Source organism: Megascapheus bottae, chromosome 26, assembly GCF_031878675.1.
Source record: "Megascapheus bottae isolate mThoBot1 chromosome 26, mThoBot2.hap1, whole genome shotgun sequence".
NCBI lineage: Eukaryota > Metazoa > Chordata > Mammalia > Rodentia > Geomyidae > Megascapheus > Megascapheus bottae.
The window spans coordinates 18,805,619-18,831,958 of NC_143534.1; the positions used below are offsets into that span (position 1 = coordinate 18,805,619).

Genomic DNA, 26,340 nt, shown 5'->3' on the forward strand with positions numbered 1-26,340 from the left:
AGGATTGTCTGGGCCAGTGTTCATCACTGTGGACTTGTTTCCCAGCTCCAGAAAGCACCTCAGCGTGCATGCCCTCACCTTTCCCGGTCAGCTCAGGAACAGCAATCTCCCATCAAGGAAGCAATCACAAGGCACAGGATTTGAACTGGCTGATTTTAAACTATCTCCTTCATTTGTTCTCCAGGTGAAACACTATTTCTTGTTTAGGAATTCTTAATAACATAATTTTTTTAAGATTGAAAGAAAAAACTCAAAAATACTGGATATTATCAATATTAACATTTCAGGAGACATTTTTGTTTCTTTGTGTATAATTTATGAATTAAGCAAAAAATTAAACTTCCAATTTGCAAAATATTCTATTCTCAGTACTGACCATTGCAGAAGTAAGATTACTAAATATTGGATCGTTTTGGTCTTTTACTACAAATTGATGAGTGTCTGGAGCATTAACTGTCATAGGCTTTGCCTTGAGTTTCTTTCTAACTTGGTCATTAAACTTGCAAAAGAATAATCTACTGCACTTCTTTTATGAAACACAATAAAAACTTGCTAGAGATCTAAAGGGTTTATTCCTTCCTGTTCAAAAGTCTTCGTGACCTTTTTAAATCTTGCACTCTAGTAAGAGATTGAAAAACAGGTATTTTTTTTAAATTGTTGCCATTTTATTTAATTGAAAAACAGGTTTAATGGTATATTGCATGAAAAGATGAAATTTATCTAACAGAAGCAGCCCATCATTTTCACCTTTTCTTAAGCAAAAGCATAGTATTTATGGTTTATCTGTAAATATTGAAATAATTCATAGATAAGACAGGGTGTCATTTTAGATCTTTACAGGTTAATTAGTATAATCTTACTTGTTCAAATGGCTTATTAATTTTGAGTTTGAAGTTATTCTTTCTAACTTGCTTTTCAAGTGCAGATAAGGCACCACTTCATATGCTCAGGAAGGATCAACTAGAAGAGCCGAGAGTCCGTACAAGAAAGCTGAGCAGAGTGCCCTTCTGAATTGCTGGTAACAATGGTAATTGGTACGCATAGCTATTTTATATCATCCACTAACGCATAACAGACTCATACTTATGACCCTGTAATTCAGTTACTTAGTGGAAATGCATTCAGTGTGCACATGTACCCAAAGATATATCAAGTTCCAAAATAGACAAATTTTAATCCATGGTGACAAAAATCAGATTATTGATTGTCTTTCAGAAGAGAGAGAGGAGAGGAACAGAGAGAGAAAATAGAGGGGATTGGGGATTGTTAATAATACTCTGTTTCTTGAAGCTGATGGTAGTTGTATAGGTTTCCCTTTTGTAATAATTCATTGAAATATACACTTACAACTTACATAGTGTTAAAGTATATGTGTAATATATTTACAGTTTATACAGTTTTAAAACATATGTGCTATATTTCAATAAAGTTTTCTTTAAATCCTTATTGCAACATGGAAGCTGTTTTGGCACGTGCTTTTATTGCCTATTGTGACAACTGGCTTATTTCTGATACAGCTGTTGGGGAAGGAAATATATATAGTAGTAAATGTAATAGAAACTCAGAAAATCATGCTTTCAGCATGCAAACAAAGTTTTCGTAGGTCCTTTACCAAGTAAATACTTTTTAAAGTAATAGTTTAATTCTAACTGATTGCACTCTTCTATGGGTCTGGACATTAGTTTATGCCTGTATTTTTCTTTAAAAAATTTAAAAATCATTATTATAAAGATGATATACAGAAGGGTTTCAGTTACTTAAGTAAGGTAAAGAGCACAGGGCTTTTGGGACAATGTCACCTTCTTCCTTGTTTTCTCCCAGTTTTTCCCTTCCACCCCCATCCAGAAGTTGTAGAGTTCATTTTCAACATAGTGTCTAGTTAGTACCACTGCTGCATTTGTTCACCCCTTGTCCCTCAATTTCTGTGCCACCCCTTAAATGAACAAACAAGACAAAAAGTAAAGAAAATAAAAACAACAACAAAACACTCTTGTTTTCATTTTGATAAACACTATTTTCTATGCTCAGAGGCCCAGAGACACTGCACCTTTGTGTTCCTCCCCTAAGACTGTCCTCCTCCTCTGGTATCACGACGTGAATGCTTGGAGAGTCCTGTGTCATTTATCAGGTCCTGGTCTATTTCAGATCTCACTTCTACGTATGAGAGAAAACACGTGCCATTTGTCTCTCTGATATGCCTGCATTTTTCAATGTGTTAAAAATACAGTTTTTAAAAAGCAAAATGAAATCATACCATACATATTACTGTGTGATTTGCTTTTAAATATATGATTCATATTTGAAATAAAAACATGGAGAACCAAGTATTTATCTAATTTTTATAAAGCAAGTGATAAGACACTCGAACTCAAACAGTTTTGGGCTACGAAGTCATGTACTCCTACACTTCTCTCTAGTTCCTATGATTAAGCATATTAGCATATATTTTCACTATTCCATAAATTCTTTATGTGTGTGCCAGTGTGGGATTTTCTTTGTAGTTTTGTTGTTTTGTTTTTGTTTCTAACAATTCCAGGTCATGCTTTCTTTCACGATGTTATCTCTCATCTATACAGTTTCAGTATACTTCCATTTTAGTCAGCGCTGACATATCTAAGCAGTTCTTTTAAATCTAAATAATGTGTACAGTATTCTTTTTAAAGATATGGTATTCCAACTCTGGGAAATTTCATAATTTACTTAGCTTCTTTTCTAAGAATAGATATTTAGATTGTTTCCAGATATTTTGCATTTAAATGTTACAACAAATATTCATTTCTATTTATGGGCATATCATTATGCATTTGAGAGAATATATGTCAGAGATTATAAATATTTTTGTATTAAAATATCTTTTTTATTGTTAGGGTAATATATAGAGGGCTTACAGTTACATTCATCAGGTAGTGGGTACATTATTTCTTGAACATTGATATTCCTCGTGTTTTTGTCTCCAATTACCTCCTCCACCTCCTTCCAGTCATCTTGTTTTCCCCCTTCCCTTCCCTATTTCAAACGAACAAATGTCTATACAATACACCAGGTAACCAAGTACTACATTTCTGTAAGCAGTTACTAAAAATTAGATATATCATTATATCAAGAAAAATAATTTTATTAGAATTTAAAATAAGTCACTACAGTAAAAATCAGCCAAATCTTTTAAGGCAGATTAAATGTCAATGGTGTGAAAATTTAGTAGAATGGAATACATATGGGAGATAATGTAACCCTGTCCTGAACTTATTTTCCATTTAATTATTTATTAAAGCTTAATGTCAAATATAGGATGAAAAAAACTTAAAAGTAAAGCCAGAATTCACAAATGTAAATTGTAATGCAACAAAATTTAGTCAACATTTTACAATGTTAGTGATCGAGTGAAATGTTTCACTTGAAATCAGAAAATTTCACCTCAAGATTAGACCTCATTTACTTTGAAAAGTCATCATTGTTGAGTCATGCTGTTCTATGAATTGAGTTTTCCTTCTAATGGAGAATTGTTGATCATTTAATTCTGTACCTACTGCTGATAGTAGTGTTTAGCTGAACACCAGGACACAAAGTTTTGCAGCAGAAACTCTCAGAAATGAAGCAATGGGCATTGTATGTATTAATGTGCCCTAAAGATAGTTTAATTTAGACAGGAACAAGTAAAATCAGCAAGTTGGTATTCTGGCCGCTAGTCATTTACCTACTTTGAATAAAATCTTTCCTTGTCATAATAGGAGCATACTAGTAGTAAAAGGACAAGGATAAGGTAGAAATTTTGTGTTCAAATGACTTCTAGCCTTTGTGGATAATACCAGCTAATACCTGAATGCTATTATGTGCCTGGTGTCCTTCTAACAGCCCTGTGAGGTGGATAGGCAGTCAGCAGCATTTCAGTAATTAGAATAGAAGGTGCAGAGAGAGTTAGTCATATCTAAAATTGGTTAGTAGCGCAGCCAGTATTCATACTAGATGACCCGGCGACACAGCCCCTATCCTACCCATTTTATTAGTAACTTGTCAGTCAGCTGGATAGGAACTTCTCGGGCAAGCCCCTGTGCTTGTGGGAGAAGAAGCTGCTGTTTTCCGTGATGCCTAACGTCTCCTCAGGTTGTTTGTTTCAGATGAGAACCTCAAGAGAAGACCATGATGAAGTAGCTTAAATCAAGGCAAAAGTGCCTAGCCTTTGCCACACATGATCTACCATAAGCTATGCTGATTTCAAGATCATAGTAATGATAAATTCTCCACTCCAGAGGCAGTCCAGTCTTCCATTTTTAAAGATCCAGCATATAAAGAAGCATGTTCTTTAACACAGGAAGACCTTTACATACAACAGTGTTTCTCCATCTGATTAGAAGTACTTTGCTTTCTTTGTTCAGAAAGAGACACTGCTTTGGGAAATATCCCAGTGCTCTCCTAATTACTGCAAGAAATAAACTTTTCTCTACTCCCACTCCTTTCTCATGGTACAGGACCTACTGGTTCTGTAGTCACCTAGGGAGCAAACTTACTGTATCTGGTTTACAGCTTCCTTTGGTTCTAAGTCCATGAAACCTCATATTTTCCCATCTTCCCCAACTGAGTCTCAGCCATAAGATCTTCATCTCTTCCCCCTCCCCCAAAGTCACTAGGGCTTCATATGATAGTAAGGATTAAGGAAATTGGACTCTTAATGTATCATGATTTTACCTGTTTTAGTTTTCTACTTTCTCCTTGTTGTCTTTGGCTTTCCTTAAGATCTCCTTTCTTCAGTAGTTTATCTTGCAACTCTCTTTTGTAATCCTGTTAATTGGATAGAAAGGAATTGGGGAGGAGGTGTGTTATATAGTCTTGTGATTAAATCTTAGGATGCTTGGTAGGCTCAGGTCTTTGGCCTGTGACTTCCAGAAACATTTCTTAGCAGTATGGCTTTCTTCAACTGCTGCGAGAAAGTGAAGGGGCTTAGGTTGTCTAACTGCCCATCTAAAGATCAGTTAAGGTTCTGGCAAAGCAGCTTCCCTTGAAAACAGAACACTCTACCAAATGCCAAAGTGATTATTTCTCTCCTGGGTCTACTCCAAAATATCCTTACAACCACCACCCTGCCTAAAAGCAGGAACAAACTCTTCTCTAGCCTCTACCCTAAAAGCTTTGTAAAGCCCAAACTTGAAGGTAAAACTCAGGAAGATGTGGAGAAACTGCACTGATGTCGGGATCCCCTGGAGTTAGAACTCCAGCAAGCCCATATTCCACCCCTAACAATCTGTTATCATTTTAGCTTTATCATATACATGCTCTTGAACCTGCCATGCAGTTACCTTCTGACAAACCCACTGAAAATATCTAAGTAGAGAAATACATCCAACTTATTGAGCATCATAGCATAGCTTAGCCTACCTTAAAGATACTGGGAACACTTCCACTAGCCTATGGTTGGGCATCAAAAGGTCAGGAGTTTGGCCTATTGGTAAAGTGCTTGCCTAGCATACACGACCTGGGTTTGATTCCTCGGTACCACATACAAGTGATAGGGTTCTAGTTTTGAGAAAAAGAAACACAAGGACAGTGTTCAGGTCCTGAGTTCAAGCCCAGGACTGGCAAAAAAGAGTACCCCACTGCATATTGCTAGTCTTGGTAAATACTTAAATTCAAAATTACAATTGTAGCTTCCACTGAATTCATATCACTTCCATGCCATTTTAAATTTTTAAAAAATATGTAAATAGAGCCATTTTAAATCATGGACTATCTATAACTGTTCCTCCCTGTTGCTCCAATAAGCTGTAATTACTGCTATAAAACTCTCTCTCTTCCTCCCCCACTTCTAGTTTTCAGGAATTTGGCTGTATGACTTCAGTTTTCTGATGAGTCCAACAGGAGTTGTTCATTTCAGTTTGTTCAGCATTTCTTTATGAGTACAGTATATCTTTCCATCATTCTTGTTTAGATTTTCCTGGGAGGGATAGTGACAATATTCAAGCTTATCTTTATTTTTTGGTGGTGGTGGTGGTGGTGGTGATGTGTGTGTGTGTTATGGGAGTTTAAATTCAGGTCCTTGTGCTTATTAGGTAGGCGCTGTACCACCTGAACCATGCCCCAGCCTATTTGCTTTAATCATATTTCAACTAGAGCCTCATATTTTGTCTGGTCAGCGTGGAGCTCAACTTCCTGCATAGCTGGGATAGTAAGTGCATGCCACCACACCCACTTTGAAAAATTTTGGTTGTGGGGCTGGGAGTTTGGCCTAGTGGGAGAGTGCTTGTCTAGCATGCTCGAAGACCCGGGTTCGATTCCTCGGTACCACATACATAGCAAAAAGCCAGAAGTGGTGCTGTGGCTCAAGGGGTAGAGCCCTAGCCTTGAGAAAATCCAGGTTGTGATGGGAGCCTGCAATCTGTTGGCTAACACTGGTCTTAAACCATATCCTGATAATCTCAGTCTTCTGAGTACCTGAGATTACAGGTGCCAGATACTACATCTGGAAAACTTCCAAACTTCTTATATTTTGCAAATAGAGAAGAACACAAATCTAAAATGACAGTGCTTAGTTCACGCAAGCCTCTCTAGCAAAATTTTAAGTCCCTTAGAAATGATTGACATTTATTTCCCACAGTGTTTAGTGACTGGCAAGTCCAAGATCAAGGTACTAACACCTTCCATGGCTGCTGCCTCCATGGCAGTCTTGCTTCCTATATCACCTCCCAAGATGTCCTCACAGGGTAGAAGGGTCTGGGAGCTCCCATCAGCTGGTTTCATAAGAACATTTTGTTCCCATCAAAATGACAAGTTTTGCCACAGGCCATTGGATCATGCCTATAATATTGCTGTTCTGTAGGTGATGATTAAAAGGATTGCTATCCAAGGCCATATGGAGCAAAAAAGTTGTTGGTATGCCTGTTATCCCAGTTACAATGAGAAATGCACATAGGAGGACTGTGGTCCAGGCTGGCCTGGGCAATAAAAGCAAAACACTGTCTCAAAAATAACCAGAACAAAAAGGACTGGGGACATGATTCAAGTGGCAGAGTATTTTCCAAGCAAATGTAAACCTTTGAGTTCTACTTCTAGTACTGGCAAATAAAATAGTTCTTCATTTTGACTGTGTAGAGGTTTGATTTTCAGTACTGGCAGTGAATCTAAACTAAGCTGGAATTTCTCTAGAGGTTAGATCTGAGTGTGTGACCCTCCACCTGTCTTCCCATGTGCAGTCAGAGGTAAGAACCAAGACTTAGTACTCTAACTTGAGAGCACATCTCAGAATTCAGATTTTCTGGATCCCATTTCCAGGTTTTCTGACTCAGTGGAGTTGCTATGAAGGCCAGAAATTTGCATTTCTAACAATTACCAGATGGAGCTGATGCTTCTGGCATGGGACTATGCATTTTAAACCACTGCTGTGGGAAATCCTAAAAAGTGATCACAAGATGACAATTATGGTCTGCATGTTCCTCTTAGAGAATGAGACAGTGCAGCTTCCTGTTTACCCTGCTAATTAATTAGTTCAGAATGCTCACTCTGGGCTCTTATTTCTGTGTATTAAAATTGCCCATCTTTTAGGATTTTGTCTATGGCTGACTTCTCTTTGCATACAGTCAGACTTTATTTTCCCTGTGGATGTTCTTACGTGTTGATTCTTTCTAAAGGTTAATTACTCGCAAATTTATTATATTTGTTGGACATATCTCCTGAGTCTCATATCTATATATTCAACTGGCATCTCCAGTAAGATGTTCCCCTAAGATCCTACAAACTGTGATGCATTAATGCTCTGGTGCTCTCTTTGTAGGTGACACCAACATGTAGCCTACTTCTCATGCCAGAAACCTGCATGCTAGCCTTGATTTCTCTTCCTTACCCCTGTTTCCAATTAATTTCCTAGCCCATGAATGCCAGAACTAGGACACTATTAGCAAGTGTCAGAAAGATCTGAAATCAGATTACCATAATTATCTATATATACGCTTTTAATTTCAGTATTAAAAGTCATGGACTTTTAAAATAGGTGCTGTTAAATATCATCTTGATTTTTGTCTCTGTATTTTTGCCACCTGAGTAGTTATTTTGACATGAATCCAGCTCTTTCATTTGATGACAAATCCACACAGGGGTTTAATTATCCGCGTTTGAAGCTCTGATCTGCATAGAAGTTAGTGTAGAGGAGACTTCGGGTTCCAGTGCAAGCCAAGAATTCTCATAGCAGTCTTCTCCTGAAATAGTGTAGAGTAGGTTGGGTTAAATGTTTAGCTTCCCCCCCATCTCCACCCCAACAATGCTATAGTCTTCATAGGAAATAGATGTTAAAAACAAAATGTTGAAAAGGCATCTGCAAACTTTACAACTTGGGAAGGAGTGGGGGGAGGGAAGAGGGAGAAAAACATGGGAAGGGGTAATAATGTTCAAGAAGTAATGTACTCAGTACCTTAAGAATGTAACTATAACTTCTGTGTACATCACTCTAACAATAATACAAAATTTTTTTAAAGAAAAGGTATCTACAACTCTGCTTCTTTATACCCTTTGCCACTTTGTACCCTTTGTTTCTGAAAAAAAAATGCTTTGATTTTTTTCATAATTATTTCCTTAGGAAGTCAGTGTATTCTTGTGATTGCTTCCCCATCAGATGTTACCCCACATTCCTGTGCATTGTGGTGCTCTGCTACACCATGGAAGCACTGTGGGATGTATGACATTTTCATGTTAAATGTACTGTGACATGTTTCTCTTATACGTTCATGTGAGACACTACTTAACTACTAATATGAATTGATCCAGGCATACCAGGAACATATCATTGAGGCATTATGGGTAGTGCAGTCATAGGAAGTTGGGGAAGTCCTGCAGCATTTCCCCAATAATTCACATTTTCTAGGGGGTATATGCAGGTGTTGGACTGAATTTACCATGGGTTCAAGGAATGATCCAGAATTAAGAAGTAAATAATTAGGAGAAACTTTTTAAGATGTGCAAATGGGATTCAATAAAACAGTCTTAACTAATCTATCTTCCTTTCATCTTTCCTTCCTTCCTTCCTTCCTTCCTTCCTTCCTTCCTTCCTTCCTTCCTTCCTTCCTTCCTTCCTTCCTTCCTTCCTCCCTTCTTGAGTTAAAAAATGGGAGCAGCTGAAGTTGTTGAGCTATTGACAAAACATCTTTTGTCCAAGCAAGATCCAGTCTTTGGATGAAGCTCACATCAAGAAGGTAGAGATGTGAAAGAAATGAGAGCCACTTCATCATCAAGTCCTGCCTGAGGGTTAAGAACTTTTTTCACTTAGGCGGTATCCCCTAAATATTATTTCTACAATAATTTTTCATCAGTTGCCTCTGTTTTTTGATTCAAAGGGGTTCTCCTTATGTTTTTAAGTTCCATGTAATATTGAAAATGTCTTTACTTTTCTCTTGCCTTACCATACTAAGATCTCCAGTGCAGGATGAATAGAAGCGGTGATGCAGAACATCTCAGCCCCATTCCTAATGGCGGGAAGAAAGCCTTCACGATTATATGATGCTTGCTTTTGCTGTGATTAATTGGAGATAAGAGTGTCATGGACTTTCCTGCCCAGGCTGACTTCAAACCGCGATCCTCAGATCTTGATGTCTTGAGTGGCTACAATTAACAGGTGTGAGCTTCTGGTGCCTGGCTCAAAGATTTTTTTTTTTTAGTAAAGATGTATTCTGATATTCCAAGAGTATTTATCCTTTTTAATTTTTCTTCTTGGGGTTTAATAGAGCTTCATGATCTATCTCAACACCTCTTCTTTTGAAATAGTCATTTTAATTTTATTTTTGTTTTTAATTTATTGTCAGGGTGATGTACAGAGGGGTTGCAGTTACATTCTATGTTACCCCTTCCTATGTTTTTCTCCCACTTTCCATCTCCCCACTTGCTCCCAAGTTAATTAATTTTAATCTTTCTAAATGTGGATTCTCTCCCCCCCCCTCCTGCGAATCCAATAACATATTGTGTGAGCACTTTCACCTCCCCACATGAACTTCATGGTCTTTTCTATCCAGTCCATTCTTCTCTTGCCTACTGTGCTCTTCAGTATTGATGCTCAAATTGATCTGTTGTGAGGTTTCTTTATGCTGTTAATCTTTCATACACAATTATTAAGTTTATATGTTGCATTCTTAATTCCAAATCTTATCCCCATTTTAGTATTTTGGCATAGTCTTCCTCCTTTAATTTCATTGAACCAATTAGTCATAATTATTTTAAAGTCCTTATCTACTAAGTGCAATCAATAAATTGTATAGGCTTCTTTTTAATCTCTTGATTTCTAGTCGTATGATTGTGTTTGTCTTCCCTAAATAACTTTTTTATTGAATTTTTGACATAATGCATTCAAATCAAATTATCTTTCTCCAGATAAATTTCCCTTTTCTTCTCTGGGCAGATAGAGTGAGGACTGGTCACATATGTATAATCAAGGCTAGGTTTTTTTCACTCTGGATGAGTCACCTACAGTGTTCAGTGATGTTTCTTCTTGCTAGTCCTTAGCTTTATTGTTCCTATTTTCTTCTCAATCTCAAACACAAGTTTTTCTCTTTGGGAGCTTTGTTCTTAGGAGTGTGTGTGTGTGTGTGTGTGTGTGTGTGTGTGTGTGTTTAATTTTCCATTTGATACTTCTTCAGAACTCAGTTCCTGGGTGGGAATTTACCATGTGTCAACTCTAGTGTTTCACTCCTGGTTTCAATCAAGTACTAACTCTTCAACTCTCTAGCTTTCTATTCCTCATACTACAAGACCACCCAAATTTTGCTTGTGTTATTCATCCATATTACCCTCAGTCCAGGCAGTTCTCAGATTTTAAGACTCAGAAATAACAGATTCTCAACCATTCCCTCTATGTATGTCTTTTCTCCAGGATCCTTGGAATCCCAGTTTCCCTTCTTGGTTGCTTGAGTAGGTAGGTAGATCACTGCTGCTTTTCATTAGATCTTATGTTTTATGTCTTATGTTTTCTCAGTGGCTGCATCAATGGACTAAGCTCTATATGGACTCATATTCCCAAATGGAAGTCAATTGTTCATATTATGTAATGTCATTTACAACAGGGTAAATTTCTTAAATGTTACTGAGTGAGGTCACTTAATAATATTAAATACTAATCAACTTATGTAGAGTGAGAAGTAATGCTTACTAATCCATTCTTAATATACTTTCAAACATGCCTTTAAATATTTGTTTTGAACTTTTAAATAATGTGAAAATCTCTACACAGGAAACAGATCCTGCTCCATATTTATAGAACATGTTATCTCTTTTCCTCCAGCTGGGGTCTCCTAGGCTTAGCCGCAGGGAAACACCTGACCCGTCATAGAGAGATAAAGAGGTCTGCTGACTCATGGGCACAGACATATTTCTAATGACCAGTAAAGGAAATGCAGTATTAGATTTTGCTGTCCTTATTAAGGGAAAGCCAAGGAAATAAAAATATGTCTAAATGAATACCAAATTGGCAATGAAGATAAGCTACTGGAACACAGATGCCAAGTTAGATTTAATGGTAATAAAACCTAGTACACATAGACAGATAGAGAAACTTACTGGAGATTTCCAATTTGCCAAGAAGGTTATCTTTCTCAGTATAATGGAATCACTCTTAATCTTAATATTCTCAAACACAGATTTTTATTGATTGATGGATTGCAGGACAACAGATCAAATTGAAGTACACAAAGAAGCAAACCTGTGTCAGTGAGTTACAACCCCAGCTCTCCAGCATTTGTATTTAAAGTCAAGAGAGTATAAAGCTTTGGAACGATTCTGGACTTGTTAGCAGGAAAAAAATTGTTGTTACATCCTTACGCTAGTGTTCAGTCAGTCCCACTACACAGCTTCATTCACTTCATTTTTTTTTGCCAGTTCTGGGCTTGAACTCAGGGCCTGAGCACTGTCCTTGGACTTTCTCAAGGCTAGAACTCTACTACTTGAGCCACAGCACCACTTGTGGCTTTTTTCTATGTATGTGGTACAGAGGAATCGAACCCGGGTCTTTATGCATGTTAGGCAAACACTCTACCACTAGGCCAAACTCTCAGCCTCCCTTCTTTTTTCAAACAAAAAACCAAAACCTTTGGAAGCTTTTACAAGTTGATCTTCAGACTTTATCCTTCCCCTATCTATTTTTGGGACTTGGATCCTAGTGACATTGGATTCAGGTGGCTCCGCTGTCTTTATGTTTTCATCCACAGAGTCAAGCACAGATCTAAAAGGTAATCTTTGTTTACTTTTTGTTGTAGTTTATTGTCAGAGTAATGTATAGAGGGGTAACAGTTACATTTGTCAGATGGACTCACTACTTCTTGAACATTGGTACCCTTTCTCATGTTTTTGTTCCTCTTTCCCTACTCCAACCCCTCCCAATCATCTTGTTTTCCCCTTTCCCTTCCCTATTTCAAATAAACAAAGAAACATATACACAATATACCAGGTAACAAAGTCAGAGGGAAACAAGAAGTTTATCTTTGTGATTGTTGTTCTTAATGTACTATGTGAAGTTTTTTTTTTCCCCTTATGGTTATTCTCATGTGGTTACTCTATCTGACTTTGTTACTTAAAATGCATTTTTAATTCTTGCATCTGTATTAAACATGACTTGGCTTTAAAAATGGACATTATTCCCTAAGCATGTAGTGTAACATTTACATTTATATTAGGCATTACAGATAGTCTAGAGGTGATTTGGTTTTGAAACAGGGTCTCACTATGTAGCTCAGGCTGGCACCAAACTTGCAATTCTTTTGCTTCTATCTTCCAAGTGCTACAAGAGTATGCCCCCACACCAAGGACTAGAGGTAAAAGTATTCAAGGGGAGGACTGAGCATAGACATATGATCATACTACCAGTTACATTGGAAGATGATTAAGAGAATCATATTAGAGGCCAGCCTCGGGTAAAACTGAGACCCTACCTGGAATGTAAGTTGAAACTAAAGGCCGAAGATGAGGTGGCTCATGGATTATGATAGTTCTGGAGAGTCCTGGAACAAATCCCCTATAGCTGCTGAGAAAGCACTATCCTTGCAATTCTATAAATATGTCTGTGTCTTTTAATGCCTCCAAGCCTTGGTTTATTTGGTGCCTCTTTCCCCAAATATATTCTATTTTATCCAACTCTTTTGCTCTTCTTTTTCCTATTTCTGTTATGGTAATCTTATTTATTTTTAGTACTCTCCTTCTCCCATGTCTCTTTCTCTGTTAAAAATTTCCAATCCCATCCAGATGTGACCCGTTCTTCCTTTCAACTGAGCAGCAGTTGGCTATGTCTCTCAGAGGACTTTCAGTATAATCATCTCTGAAGAAAAATTGTCTGTGTTCTTATATTATCCCTCTTACTAGGCAGTTACCTCTTAGAGGATAGAACTGTGACTTTTTTTTTAAACCACAGCTGGGCCTACCAGTCTTCCAAATGCTAGTCAGCTAATAAATACTCCATTAAATACAAATGACATGTGGCCCCCATAGGCAGTTTGTAGATGGCTATCTGCTTTCTTCCATGTCATCTGGAGTATGACACTCTGTCTCTTTAAATAAAGCACATCTTAAGAAAATACATAGGTATCTTATAGAAGATTAATGTCCAGAGTAGATAAGGAATTCAAACAAAATAATAGAAAAACTAATTTTAAAGCAGACAATAGACTAGGTGGATATTTCTCAAAAGACTAACAAATAACTATCTGGTATATGAAATAATACTCAACACTACCAATAATCAGGAAAATGCACATTTAAATCGCAATGAGATATTGCTTGACTCTAGTTAGAAAGGCTGTTATCAAAAGACAAAGTGCTGATAATGATATGGAGAAGAGGAAAGCCTTATATACTATTATTTAGAATGTAAGCTAGTATTATTAGAATGTAAACTCATACAACCATTATGGAAAGCAGAGTGGAGTTTTCTAAAAAATTAAATATATAAACTATAAACATAGAGCAATCCAGCAGTCCCACTACTGGGTGTATAGCCAAAGGAAATGGAGTCAGTGTGTGAAAGAGCCATCTGCACTCCCATGTTTTAGAGCAGCACTATTCACAGTAGTTAAAAACAGCAACAATTTAATGTACATCAACTGATGAATGTGTAAAGCAGATGTTGTTCATTCATGCCTTTGGAATATTGTTCGGCCATAACAATAATAAAGTCCTGTTGTTAGCAAAAACACAGATGGAACTGGAGGTCAATTCATTAAGTAAAATAAGCCAGACACAAAAGATAAATACAACATGGTCTCAGTGATATGGAGAATCTAAAGGAGTTGCTCTTGGTAAAATGGAAAGTGTACTTATGGCTGGGAAAGTAGAGTAAGAGATTGGGGGAAGAGTAAGGTAGTAAGTTATAGTGAGGTAGGAGGAAGTTCTGGTGTGCATTGGCCCACAAGAGTTATTATAGACAACACAATGTACAATATATAACTAATAACAAAGAAGGAAGGATTTTGAACATTATCACCACAATATGATAAATGTCACTGATTTTGATTTATCTATACTTCCTTACACACTATGTAATACACATACATGCTATATAATATACAAATTATGTTATATATGAAATACAAATATATTCAATAAATAAATATATGTATATTTTATACATATATAATCTATCATATATATACCATTATACCATATAATCTATCATATACATTATAATGTATTATACATATGTGAATACATATACATTTACTGAAACATCCTGTGGTATCCTATAAATATATATTGTTCTAATGTACCAAAGATAATCTTTCTTTTATTTATACCAAGTAAGCCTAAACATAGTAGTGACATCCCGTCATATTCACATATATATCTATATCTCTATCTATCTATCTATCTATCTATCTATCTATCTATCTATCTATCTATCTATCTATCTATCCTGTACTGAAGATAAAGGCCTAAAGAAAATGGGGCCATACTAGAATTTGGTCCATTATAGCCTCCTCCTCTTTCAGCATCTGTGTTATCTGTCCCACCAAAATTATTGTCAAGATTGTAACCTCTGATCTCTCAGCCTCAGCATCATCTGAAAATCGCTACATACAATTCTTGGGCCCTGGTCCAGATATATGACATTGGGAAGTCTGGCCCAGAACTCTCTGCTTTAACAAGACCTGTAGGTGATTTTGAAGCACACCAAATTTATTTGTTTATACCAAACTTAGTGATTTGTCTCACCCATCAATATTTTGGGTTAGTACTGCATCATAAATAATTCCTCTATTTTCTGCCTAGATTAAAAACAACAAAGCAAATCTGTACTACTAACTCTTTTAATCCTCAATTAATGAGAACTTGTATTTTCACATTTGCCAAGGACTCTCCGATATCAACTGACTGTGTCACATCTTATCCTTTTAAACCCTTATCCTTGCTGTTTGCCTTGAAGAGGGAAGTGCAGTAAAAGTTGTGGGCATAATAAACCAACTAGATTCATTTGCCCAACACTCCTAGCTCTACCCCCTTTAAAAAACTGAATGACTAGTCCAAGTCTGGGGTTCTTGTCCTTCCTGTTGCTATTCTTAATGTTGGTGCCATCTGGGAATCAGTAGAGAGTTTCATGTACTAAATTGGGTTCCCCTAAGTCGGATAGTAGTTGGCTAATCTTAGACATTAGCACTGAAATAATATTAAAAAAACTTCATGGAAAGAGATCTAGTTACATCTGAAAAGAATCATCCTATAATATAGGAATTGGTTTAAGGTACCAGTTTATTTGTAGACTATCTGTAATAAAGGACAGTAAGATCCAGAGTGAACTATATAGCTGAGTTGATGAATAACTATAACTGATTTTTTACTACACTTTCATGAAATCTTAACCACAAAAAGTAATTAATCTTCAACTTGATGTTTTCTAAGTCCATGAATATTTTACTTAGCGTAGTTCAGTATAAACTTCCTCTATTCTATGAAAAAATCTAAATCTTTTTAAAACATCTTTACACCACATTTCTTCAGAATAATAAATCTACTTTTCAGTACTTCCCTGTCCAAGATGGGTTTCATAAAGATAGGGCTTTGTATCGATTCTGGCCTACTACTGAATCATGAACTCTAAAAGACAGTGCTCAACAATTTCAACAATATTTGTTTCATCAGTATACATTTTTTTCCTGTGCTGCTCATGAGGCTAGAACACAGGTTCTGGATGTTGTACTGTCAGCTTTTTTGCTCAAGGCTAGCACTCTACTACTTGAGCCACAGCTCTATGAAACTCGATTCTCAGATCTAGACGCATGAGACACCAGCATGGCCTGGCTTTCAATACACTTTTTTTCTATCCTCTTATTAGTGTAGAAGGAAAACAAAATGATTAAATCACCTGAGCATCTTCTCTAACAAACAAGGCTGTTAGCCAGTTTGTAAGAACTAACTCCCAGCAAAAACATCGACTGGGTGTTAGTCATAACACAACCATGCAGATTATGTATTAGATGAAATCTACAAACTCTAAGATTCTCAACTTGAAAATGAAAATCTTCTAATGCAAAGGTGTATTCTATGCCATAGAATCTGTATTTGTGCCTACAAAATATACATTTTGTGTACTTTCCATGTATATTCTATTAAAATTTTCTCTCTTTTTTTGGCAGTGCTACGTTCTGAGCTCAGGGCCTTGTAATTGTTTAGACAGTACAACTATCCAATCTCCACCTCCCAATATTATAGGCATAAGCCATAACATCCTACTCATGTTTATTTTTAAATCATATGGAATTAAATAAATTCATGTGCTACCTTTTGCAATAATGAATCCCCACCAAAATGTTGGCAGGGATGAGTTATATTAGCTACTTGGCAAAAAGCAATGGTAAGAAAAAAGTCGAGTGAGAAAAGCCAGTAGGAACCCTGCAAATGCCTTCCACCTTTCTCTTCCTCTTTGAAGACAGAAACTGTAAACCAGGTGCTGAACTCAGAGGAAAACAAAGCCCATGGTCTCATGAATATAACTGTAACCTCTCTATACATCATCCTGACAATAAAATAAAATTTTAAAAAGAACATTTGAAGCTATATGTAGCAGAAGTACAAACTAGTGAGTTTCATTATGATATTTCCACACATGCATATAGATGTACTTTGATTATACTCAACCCTTTCATTGACCTTTGTCTCCCCCCCGACATTCCTGTCCCTCTTTTCCTCTTCCACATCCTTTTACTTTCATGATCTTTCTTTCCTACAAATTCCACATATGAGAGGAAATCTGTGTTACTTGTCCTCATGAGACTGGTTCATTTCACCTGTGAAGATGGAGTCCCATGCCACCCATTTTTCTGCAATCAGCATATTTTTTATTCTTGTTTATGGTTAAATAATATTCCACGGTGTAGATGTACCGCATTTTCTTTATTCATGCATCCAATAATGTGTACCTAGGCTGATTTTATAGTGCCGATGTTGTGAATCTTGCTGTGACGTGAGTGAGCGTGAAGGAATCTTTATAGAATAGATACTTAGGAGCAGTGGCTGGATCAACTGGTAGTTCTGAAAAGGCCTATCAGTTTAGACTCAAAATGTGTTTCCCATTAGGAAAAAAAACGCGTTACGTTTCTGAGTAGCCCTTTTCCAGTTCTTCTAATTGCCTTACAGCCTCCTCTCTCCCAAAGAAGCAAGCAAGCAGCTGCCCAGTGTGTGAATTCCTGTTACGCTCATACAGAGGAAGAGCTCTCAGCCTCTTTGGACATGTTCTTTTCCCACATCAAAGTGTACATACTTCTGTTCTCTTTTAGGTATGTACTTTCATAGCTTTCATTTCCAAAGCTCAAAAGTGAAAGCATAAATCTTTTAAAGTAGCCAGCTGTAAATCACTTACCCAGTAACTTCTAAAAATGATTGCTTTATGTCTTTCCCATCCCCACCGCTGCTGGTTTGTGTATGTGCATGGTTAACAAGCACTCTGAGTCGACTCCCTCCTTACTCCCAGAATTCCTCAGTTCCCAAGGTTTCCTTGTTTCTCCAGGAAGATCTAACTTATTTGGCTTTTCTTTCACTCTCTACTTTTTTTTTTTTTTTTTTTTTTACCAGTTGTGGGGACTGAACTCAGGACCTGAGCACTGTCCTTGGGCTTTCTCAAGGCTAGAACTCACTTGAGCCACAGCACCACTTCCAGAGTTTTTCTATGTATGTGCTACCAAGGAATTGAACCTGGGTCTTTGTGCATGCTGGGCAAGCACTTTAACCACTAGGCCAAATTCCCATTCCCACTCTGTACTTTTTTCTTTCCTCTTTCTTTCTGCCTTTATATTTATGAAGTCTCTCACCTTTGCTTTTTCTTAGTTTCTGTAAGTTTGGTTCATTTAAATTAACATCCAAAATTAATGCTATTTTCTTTTTTTTTAAGAGCAAATTTTAATCTAGCAATCACCTTGGAATCAATATGGTTATAGACACAGTTTATTTAGTAGCATCTCTAAAGAAGTTGCCTACTGAAGATGAACCTTTAGTGTATTTATTTTACTTTTCACTGTATGAAATAACTTGTGATCTCTTTTAGACATTTTACAATTAAGAAACCCGAAAATGTTCACACCGAAAACAATCTTCTCTCTATTCCTTCAAGGCCTCTTTGCCCCCTTAGCCGCCCTCCCCCCCCCCACCAGAACCAGCCAATTTAAGCTCTACTTGGTAATGTGTGTTTATGGCTGTGACTATTAGACTTTCAACTAGAAAGCATGATAGCAAGGTATTGATGTCTTAGCCACATCTCCTACTCTCCATTCCTTCTGCCAATAGAATCAATGTTCAATTTTGGGCTATATTATCAGTCATTATTTATTTTAATAAAACTCCATGCATCTTTCATTGTTCATTCAGATAGTATACTTCAATTATTTCCTTTTTTTGGAAAATTCTTTACTCTTCTTAGGATTAGAATCACCCTGTTAATATTTTTATTTGCTCAGTCTCTGGGTCTCTATCAGTAGATGACTTTTCTAGTGTTGTAATGTGTCTGTCAAACAACTTCCACTTCCACAGGAAATATCACCTCTACTTCCTGTTGTGGCATTCCTCTTTTTCCGTGCCCTTTTGTTCAGTCACAATGATGTGTAATGTCACTTCACTCCCCAAAGCTACACCCAGCAAGTTATCAGTTCCATTTTCCCCATCTTTGAGGATTTCTCTCCTATGACCTTCAACGCTCTTGCTCATGCATAGACTTGCTATCCATGAATGCCACTCTAGCTGTCATTCTGGAACATTCTTGCTTTAATTCCTGAAAACTTCCTCCTCTGTTGCCTACATTTTTTTTAATCTCAAGATTTCTTTTAAGAAACTTCCTTTTTTGTGATGCATAGTCTCCATGACTTTTCTGAGAAAGAGCATACATAGGAGGTAAAATTTCAGAGCCTTTCCATACAGGCCATAGTATATCAATTGTTTGATCAATTGTTTGTTTGCCTCAATTTTTCTCTTCTTTGTCTTCTAATTTCCTGAATTGATTTTGGAAATTTTAATCCTCTTTATATGCTAGTAGCTTCCTTTTGTTTTTACCCTTTTGGGAAGGCTTCCAGACCTTCTTTCTTTTTGATGTCCTCAAGTTTCACTGGTGATGTGACTTGGTGTCTTGCCTTGTTTGTTATGTCAGCTTCTTCAATCTGGAAACTCTTGTTTTGGAGTCTTTGGGAAAAATTATTTCCTTTGTCCATTTTGTCTCTTTTCTCTAGGACTCAGTAAATAATTTGTTTCTAATTCTATCTTCTTTATAGAACTGTTTAGACCCAGAGGCTTGTTGCCAGTAAAAGGTTTTCTTAACTACTTATTAGGTAGGAAGAAAATACTGATTATGGGAAGAAATCAATTTAAAGGATGATTTTCCTTACTCCATGTACTGTTTTTTTTCCCTATAAATCTTGCTTCATAGTAATTCCTGTTGGTTTTACTTCCTTTCCTTGCTCACTGTTGATGCTTTTACACTGTCATATTAATGGTATCATGATTATTAATAGTAATGGCTTCCACTATAGCCAGTGTGTGTCAGGGTCTCCATGGTGAAATCAGGACCACCGAAGAACCTGTCTCTTGTGTTGTGCTTACTAATAACCTATAACACATAAAGTGGTATTAGTAAACACTACATATCCTAAGTAGTCAATATATGACAGTTAACTATGTTATCATTTTAATGCAGTTATTTGAGGCTCTTATTAACCTCATTTGAGAGATGAAAAGACTGACGCACCAAGCTAAATTCTTTACACAAGAACACCAACTAGAGAGTATGTGACTGAGCCGAAACCAGGTTTTCTCACCATAAAGAACAGGAGTCTTCTCATCTACTGCACTCTTGGCCATTGAGGAATTCCTGTTTCTCTTTCCACTCTTGTCTCTCTTTCTAGGACCTTTTGTTTAGCCACAATAAGGTGTAGGGTCATTGTTGGCTTTCTAAATACTAGACGATTGTGAACTTCCCTAAAGACACTAAAGAAGCACATAGGAACTACTCTGCCCTAAGTAAGCTTAATACTTGTTGTTTAGAGGCCGGAACCAGAATAAAGCATTTCTGACATCTGTAGCCCTAGAGAAGGTTATGGGTTTATTGAAAATTAGGACTATGATGACTTGCCATGAGTGGCACATTGAAAGCATTGCTAATTAGTATATTCGACTTGCATTAAAAGAGGAAAGACATGTTTTCCTTCCCAGAAAAAGTAAATAGATTGTTGTCCACGTTCTTCAGAATACTTTCCCAGCGTTGTGGCTGTATAGCCACACAAAGCTTAGTACCCTGGCAGCAATCCTGAAATGTCCCTGCATGGTGGCCAAGAACTTCAAGGTTGAATGAAACCCCTTCCAGATCCTCAGCGCTGGCCCTGACAGAGCCAGCTCTCTTCTGTACCGAGGGATGGGTGATATTCTGCAGAGCTGGAGACAATAAATGACTCTCATTTTGAAACTGAAAAATATATATATTCTTTTTACAATAGTGAATATACTTTGGACAGGTTCATTGCATTAGGACATTCTTGAACTAAAAAATGTAACATGAATTAGCTTGAGTACAAAAGAATAGTGGCATTTCTCACCATTTAAATGTCTTAAAATTCTTGATAAGTGGAAAAGAGCTTTCTTTTTAAGTCCCTGCAGGAGATGTAATATTCTTGTGGCCCTGAACATTTATCATAGAAAAGAAACCACTCAGGATGAATAGTTTAAGATTCTAAGATTATAGATGTCCAGTGAAACAAAACTATATAACAAATTTTTAAATTCTGGTCATGTTTTCTGACCCTACATCATCTATTTCTTACTGAAAATCCAATTCCTCAGGACTGCTTTTGTGGTTTTGATACCAATAAAGAGCCAAGTCTAGAAACCAAAGAAATAGCCTCAAAAAAGTATAGCTTTTCCATGGCATATTCCAACTCTTCTTGTCCCGTAAGATTTATGTGACTGAGAATGAACTTAGCAGATCAGCCAGAATAAATGATTAGTTCAGAATCAGAGAGAAGCTCAGATTGGACATCTCCCATGAATTATGTACACTCCTTTTCTTTCCATACATGTCCTTTTAAGTCCGACAACTCAGTGAAATAGCTATTTCTGTCCTCATTTTATTAGTAAAGAAACAAAGTCACTTAAAACATGTTCAAGACTAGAGGTGAGCTTGACTTAAACTCAGTCCTGGGTTGACTTTAAAAATCTGTGAGTTTCATATTGTTACAGTATCTGACTTTGTTACCTGGTCTATTATATATACATTTATTTGTTTATTTGAAATAGGAAAGGAAAGGGGGGAAAACAAGATGATTGGGAGAGGGTGGGAGGAGGGAAATGGGGACAAAAACATGGGTAGGACTATCAATGTGTGAGAACTAATGCAACTTCTATCTGGCAAATATAACTGTAACCCCTCTATACATTACATTCAAAAAGTAATAAGAAAAGTCTGCGAGTTTAAGGCAAGAGAATCATGCATTTAAAACCAGACTAGGTTATATTCATGAAGCTCTATCTCAATCAATGACAACTACAAAATAAAAAAATAAAAATATGCTTTCTTCATTATTCACTTGTATGCACACATGTACATACACACTACTGGAGACAAATTAATTTTGTGAAAGGTAACATAACATAACTAATAAGAAGCTGGCATGGATCCAAGGTGTCCCTATTCAGATTCTCACTCTGCTAGTTACTAGTTGTGTGGCAGAGAACAAATAATCATACTGAACGTCTGTAACTCGTTTCCTCCCTTGGTAAGATGGGATAATATCAGAACTTACTCTGTAAAGTTATGGAAAGTATATATTAATTTTAGATACAAAGTATCTGACATACTGCTTGAACTCAAGAAACATTGAATATACAAATTCATTTCTACAAATCCTCCTTGAGAGAAAGGTACTGTAGTTGATTCATGTAAAGTGATCACTGAAATGTTGCTGTGAGACAATCTCATGCTTGGTTACCATGTAGAAAACATTGCAAATACTTCTCAAACTGATGAACATGGCAGATCTCAGGATAGTTAACCCAGGGCAGGTCCCAAAGACATTGTAATGGGAGTTGTGGGATTAGAAAAGACCTGTGGGGTACCATAAGGATAGATGTGGTAGTAGCGTGGAAATTCAGCTTTCTAACAAGAAGATTCTTCAGAAATGATAACTGGATTTGTTTATTTCAATACTGGTTATAGCATACTGGGGTGAATAATTCCAAAATTGTTTATGCCCAATCTCTATCAATCCCCTCTTTAGGGACATGGAGTTTTCTTTTCCCGCTCCCTTGCTGGCCAGGTGAGAGACAACAAAGAGGAAAGAAACTGGAGATTTGGGAATTGAGACAGTGGTCACAAGTCCGGAACAAGCTGTCAAAGAAGGCCTTAGCCTTTAGCCTTCATTTGCATCTGTTGTTGGCCTGGCTGCCCTCGACCTGACACCACAGTGAGACAAAGGCCTGAGGACTGGAACCCTGTTATAAGGATTGTGTCTTGCACGTGGATATGGATTGGGGTCATGAGACTTGGATTCCCAGCTCAGCCACTTGCTCTTTGCAAGATCCAGGCAAATCATGTGAACAATTTGAGTGTCCAAATATTAGGGCTGTAACATCCACAGTTCTTTTCATTTCTCACATCTTGCATCTCTGTTCCATGATTCTTTTGCTCCTTGGACCTGGAATTCATCTGGTGAATCCAAGAAAGCATCTGGTTCTACAAAGATATACAGATGACAGTGTGAGAGCCAACAGCCACCCATCATTGCTCCTAATCCCTTTTGTCAGTTCCAGGTGGCGTGGACTCCCCCCACCCCACCCTCCAACCCCGGGATGATCTGTCCCTCCCAGCCAGCTCAAAACCAACACAGCTTTGGGAGACACGGGAGATGGATGTTTTCACCTTGACCTTGTTGCTCTCTTCCAGCATATCTTCATTATTTCCATCCCTTCCACAGTGCTCCTCTTCCTCTTCCTCAGCCAAGGGGCTAGCAGAATCAAAGGCAAATAAAGGAAGACCCCCAGGCAAATCCTTTTCACGGTGATTTATTATGTTACACAATAGTTTTCCAAGTCCCTGTGACCCAAGTCAGGAAAGCTGGCTGAGTCTCTCACAGGAAAATAAAATATGAAGAAAAATGCAATTCCAAAAGGTGGGCAGAGGGAGTAAAAAGAATTTTCCATTTCCAATTCTAAATGTCAAACAGCTATTCTGGTTTTTATTCTAGGGTGAACAAGCATTATTTGTTGAAACACTATTTCAAATAATAGTATGTTAAGGCTCTTTTTTTTAATAAGAGGAGAAATTATGTAGGGGGATGTGATTTAACACACTCCACTTAAAATTCACACTAGGATAACTATTTTAATACAATGGAATGCAATTTTAATAATTCCATACAACGTTGTAGTGATGGGTGGCTACATTCAATTTACATGCCAGCTAGGTAAATGGCCATAAGTGATTTTTCATTAACCTAAATTCTGAGTAGTTTTGAGATATTGATGTAAGTGCAATACGGGCATAACATTTAGAGTTTATTAAACTGAAAGGATGCTAATCAATTATGATATTTAAAATAACACCTACCGAGGGAAGAAATTGATTTGCTAAGATAAAAATATTATTAGACTTAGAAAATCAGTAAATTAATCAGGAGTACACACAGTGTAGTTGCTGAAGATTAGTTTGATCTCAAGAAATAGTAACTGTCTTCTTACTACCAAGTGTTCAGGGGTCTGGTGAGAACTCTCTGTAGAGGGTGATTTGGGGCCCACAACTTTAGAGGGTCCAGTATATTACAGATTGGGCCCCTTGACTGCGACAAGGCGGCACATGGTGGTAGGAATGCATGGTGGATCAACACTACATACTTTATGAACCAAGAAACAAAAGATAGAAAGAGGAAGAGACTTTGGACCTACCATCCCCATGTGAGATCATACCTAATGACCTAAGGCTGTCTCACTAGGCTTCATCTCTCCAAGTTCCATCACCTCCCAATAGTGTCACTGTGAGGACCAAGTGTGGAATGAATGGGCGTTTGGGGGACATTTAAAACATGGACTTGAGCTGCCCTAGCGCTCCAAAAGTTATATATTGACATCTAGGCTCTATTATAGTCCTTCAGGTTTTCTCTTTTTAAGGAACAACAATAACAACAAAACTAGTCTTTTCTCCAAAGCTTTCACATCAGAGGAAATAAGATCAAAGCAGAAGTAGTTTATCTAAGGGCATTGATACAACATTTGAAACTATATCTGTAAAAAAATATATAATCCTATTAATTTTATTCTGCTGGAAAAAAATACCTGGCCTAGCTCAAAATGTTAATTGCAGTGGCTAAATGCTTATATAAAAATTTAAAAGTAAATTATAATTTTTTACCCAGCTAATTTTCCCAAGGAATTCAGAGTAGACTTATGAATTGCTTTGATCCAATTTTGTCAGCACAGAATTTAATTTGTTTCGGTGATATATTGTATATAATATATACCAACAAACATATAGTTTCATATATATACATTTATCTAATAATTGTTACCCATATATGGGTAACTACTGCATGAACTGCAAAGATGCATTATATTCAACTAAAGAAGTATGTTGAACAAAAGAAGTCAGTCAAAAAAGATGCAGGCTGTGTGATTCTTCTGGAGAACTAAAACCATATTAGAATGAGTCAGTGGTCACCTGTGGCCAGAGACCTGAAGACTTGAGGGTGATAGGAATATTCTAGATCTTGACTGTGGTTATAGATTCTACTCAAACATGAAAATTCATCAAGTTCAAGTTAGTAGATAATATTACTATTACCATTATTGTTTTTGCCTTGTGTGGGGCTCATAAGGAAATTTAAAAACTATGTAAATGTTTGAAGTTGGAACTCTTGAACTCTAACATTAACTTCGTTGTTTCCATTTAGTTTTAAATAAGATAACAGTCACATATAGAAAGGACATGGATTAATTTAAAGCTTTACAATGTAACTTACAAAATAATCTTGGCTTAGATTCTTCTAGGCCTGGCCAAGCATCTGCTGGTTTCTTGGTAGTCAGCCGCCATGATGTACTCAATCTCCCATTAGATTTAAGGGGCTAGGCCTAGAAGTTTAGAAATTTGCCACTAAATATTACTTTACTTTTTCTTTTATGAAAAAGTTCAAATCCCTTTTTGTTTCTAGGCTTCAGGTTTGCTTATTTTTAATTTATAAAATAATGACAGGAATGATACCTGCTCTTGTATGGCTTTTTATGAAGATTAGAGATTAGTCAGGAAAACTAAATACTATAAGCCCTACCTTTGTAAGCACATGAATTTTCTGCCAAGTTTCTCTTTGAATGAAAGTGAGATTTCATTGTTACATTTTTAAATGTTTTAATATGTAGAAGAGTCTTTATCAGTTTCAAGACTATTTTTAGAGTAATTGTAGTTTCAAAGAAGAAAGATTGCCAGGTAGAGAGATCTTTCCATATATATCCTTTGCTCCCACATAGGCCCAGCTTCCTTCACTAACAACCTCTCCCCCACAGGGATACATTTGTTACCACTAGTGATTTCAATTCTCCACTATTTGTGATGGCTTGTTTTCTTTCAGATGACCAACAACATATTTTTCCCCTCCCCAGGGAAACTATGTCTTCCAGAAAGAAGAGACAAAGGGTATAAACTTGTTGAATTGCAGAATCCCAGGTGGCATGGTGATTTAAAGCAGGAAAGGAATGAGAGCCAATTGAACTTGTCTTTGTTGACTAATTGGTTCATATTCTACATGACTCCTCAGATGGGAGGAGATAAGTATGAGCCCAGGGTCACAATGGGATATTTTTACCCAGTGGCTCTCACATCCCACCAGTTTACTCCAAAGGGGGTCCACACCACACAGGGGAAGTTGAACACAGGGGAAGGGGAAC

At 36.9% G+C, this 26,340-nt stretch overlaps 1 long non-coding RNA gene across 2 annotated transcripts in view; it reads left to right on the forward strand.

Moving 5' to 3' along the window:
• LOC150046030 (uncharacterized) overlaps nt 1-26,340 on the forward strand; it is a 63,205-nt gene that overhangs the window by 14,354 nt on the left and 22,511 nt on the right. Inside the window, exons 3-4 of one of the 2 annotated variants that reach the window (XR_016532715.1) lie at nt 921-1,034; nt 22,689-23,446. This is a non-coding gene — a long non-coding RNA (uncharacterized LOC150046030). Of the gene's footprint in view, nt 1-920; nt 1,035-22,688; nt 23,447-26,340 lie in introns of those variants that run through there. The other variant, XR_016532716.1, reaches the window with a different exon arrangement.